Raw genomic sequence first — 3,492 nt, forward strand, 5'->3', positions numbered from 1 at the left:
TTATAGAAGATCTTGCTACCATGGAAAGAAAAATACCTGTCTATTTGTGGAAAAATCAGCCTGATTATCTCTTTAGTCAAGTCCCAGTTTACCTATTTGATTATGGTCTTGACTACACCTAGCGACCTGTTTTTTAAATTATATGAGCAAAAAAGATTCCATTTTATTTGAAATGGCAAGCCAGCCAAAATTAAAAGGGCCTGTTTATATAATGAATATGATTTCAAAGGACAGAAATGATAAAGGCGTCAGTCATACAAAAGATATGCTTAAATCTGAACTGGTTCTTTTAGCAAATTAATAAGAATGTCTCACCCCATGTTCAAGAATAGCCTTTTCCCCTTTATTCAGATTACAACATCTCACTTTTGGATATTTGAAAATGAAATAATCTCCAAAATATTGTAATTTTAAAAACAAGCCATAGAAAGTTTGTTGCAATTTCAGTTTAATCCACCAGAAAAGACAGAACAAATCATACAACAAATATTGTGGTTAAACTCAAATATACTAATTGACAAAAAAACACATTATTTTTCAATAAAAAATGTAAAAAAGGTATAATCTTTGTAAAGCAGCCATATCCGTCAAGCCAGCCAGCCATGCAAGCAAAGCCAGATCCGTCAGCCAGCCATGGCAGCAGGCCAGATCCGTCAGCCAGCCATGAGCAGCCAGATCCGTCAACCAGCCAGCCACGTCAGCCAGCCATGAGCAGCCAGATCCGTCAGCCAGCCATGAGCAGCCAGATCCGTCAGCCAGCCATCCGAGTCAGTCCAGCCAGATCCGTCAGCCAGCCATGAGCCGTCCAGCCAGGCATCGCCAGAGGCTGCCAGCCAGAGATCAGCCCCTTCAGTCCGGAGCGGCCGCACCTCAGTCCGGAGCTGCCCCCTTATCCTGGGGCTGCCCCCTTATCCTGGGGCTTGCCCCTTATCCTGGGGCTGTCCCTTATCCTGGTGCTGCCCCTTATCCCGGTACTGTCCCTTATCCTGGTGCTGCCCCTTAGTCCGGTGCTGCCCCTTAGTCCGGTGCTGCCCCTTATTCATGGGCTAGGAAAGCGGGTAGGGACTATGTGGGGTGGGGACCACGACCAGTGCGGAGCCGCCGCCGTGGACGGAAAGCCCACCCAGGACCCATCCCTAGACTATGTGCTGGTGCGCCCGGAGTTCGCACCTTAAGGGGGGGTTATGTCACGCCCTGGCCTTAAGTATTCTTTGTTTTCTTTATTATTTTAGTTAGGTCAGGGTGTGACATGGGGTTAGGTTTGTGTTTTTGTATTGTCTTGGGTGGTTTGGAGTGTCTAGGGGGATTTGTTAGAGTGTATGGGTTTGTGTTGAGTGGATGTGTCTAGAATAGTCTATTGGTTTAGTGTATGTGTCTAGTATAGTCTATGGTTGAGTGTAGGTGTTTAGAAAAGTCTATGGCTGCCTGATTTGGTTCTCAATCAGAGACAGCTGGTCATAGTTGTCTCTGATTGGGAGCCATATTTAAGGGAGCCATAGGCTTTAGGAATTGGGTGGGTATTGTCTATGTAGGAAAGTTTGTAAACCTGTATGTATGTGCACAACGTTTGTAGCGTCAACGCGTCGTTTTGTTGTTTTGTTAGTTTGTATAAGAGTTTTGTGTTCGTGTTCATCTTCGTGGTGTTAATTAAAGGAAGATGGCTTTTATTTTCCAAATGCTGCGTTTTGTCCGTCTCTCAACCACACGATCGTGACACATAAGTATTTGATCACCTACCAACCAGTAAGAATTCCGGCCTTCACAGACCTGTTTGTTTTTCTTTAAGAAGCCCTCCTGTTCTCACACTCATTACCTGTATTAACTGCACCTGTTTGAACTCATTTACTTGTATAAAAGACACCTGTCCACACACTCAATCAAACAGACTCCAACCTCTCCACAATGGCCAAGAACCAGAGAGCTGTGTAAGGACATCAGGGATAAAATTGTAGACCTGCACAAGGATGGGATGGGCTACAGGACAATAGGCAAGCAGCTTGGTGAGAAGGCAACAACTGTTGGCGCAATTATTAGAAAATGGAAGAAGTTCAAGATGACGGTCAATCACCCTCGGTCTGGGGCTCCATGCAAGATCTCACCTCGTGGGGCATCAATGATCATGAGGAAAGTGAGGGATCAGCCCAGAACTACACGGCAGGACCTGGTCAATGACCTGAAGAGAGCTGGGACCACAGTCTCAAAGAAAACCATTAGTAACACACTACGCCGTCATGGATTAAAATCCTGCAGCGCACGCAAGGTCCCCCTACTCAAGCCAGCGCATGTCCAGGCCCGTCTGAAGTTTGCTAATGACCATCTGGATGATCCAGAGGAGGAATGGGATGAAGGTCATGTTGGTCTGATGAGACAAAAATAGAGCTTTTTTGTCTAAACTCCACTCGCCGTGTTTGGAGGAAGAAGAAGATGAGTACAACCCCAAAAACACCATCCCAACTGAGAAGCATGGAGGGAAACATCATTCTTTGGGATGCTTCTTCAAAGGGGACAGGACGACTGCATCGTATTGAGGGGAGGATGGATGGGGCCATGGAATCGCGAGATCTTGGCCAACAACCCTCCTTCCCTCAGTAAGAGCATTGAAGATGGGTCATGGCTGGGTCTTCCAGCATGACAACGACCCGAAACACACAGCCAGGGCAACTAAGGAGTGGCTCCGTAAGAAGCATCTCAAGGTCCTGGAGTGGCCTAGCCAGTCTCCGGACCTGAACCCAATAGAAAATCTTTGGAAGGAGCTGAAAGTCCGTATTGCCCAGCGACAGCCCCCGAAACCTGTAGGATCTGGAGATGGTCCGTATGGGGAGTGGGCCAAAATCCCTGCTTGCAGTGTGTGCAAACCTGGTCAAGAACTACAGGAAACGTATGATCCTGTAATTGCCAAACAAAGGTTTCTGTACCAAATATTAAGTTTCTGCTTTTCTGATGATCAAATACTTATGTCATGCAATAAAATGCAAATTAATTACTTAAAAATCATATACAATGTGATTTTCTGGATTTTTGTTTTAGATTCCGTCTCTCACAGTTGAAGTGTACCTATGATAAAAAATTACAGACTTCTACATGCTTTGTAAGTAGGAAAACCTCTAAATCGGCAGTATTAAATACTTGTTCTCCCCACTGAGGTGTACGTATTTGTATTTTTTTTTTTACAGATAAACCAATATTGTTCATGTAAATAGTGAAAAGAAATGGACCAAGAATCGATCCCCCTGTATTAACTGCACATGTTTGAACTCGTCCTTTAATGAAACTGGTATATATTTTTATCATCACAATTTTCTTAACCAATTTTGGTCTTTAATGCAGGGCTAATTGAAGAAGTTCCTTACTTTTTCCCCCTTCCACTTGCCTCTTCCATTTTTGCAGTAAGGCTGCAATTAGTTGGTTTGTAATTTTGGGTAGAGCAGACATTTCCATGTATGTTGTTAGCTGCATGGTGTGACTCCCACAGTCCTATTTATGAGTAGTTAA

The sequence above is a fragment of the Salvelinus sp. IW2-2015 genome, linkage group LG17, assembly GCF_002910315.2.
Source record: "Salvelinus sp. IW2-2015 linkage group LG17, ASM291031v2, whole genome shotgun sequence".
Taxonomy (NCBI): Eukaryota; Metazoa; Chordata; class Actinopteri; order Salmoniformes; family Salmonidae; genus Salvelinus; species Salvelinus sp. IW2-2015.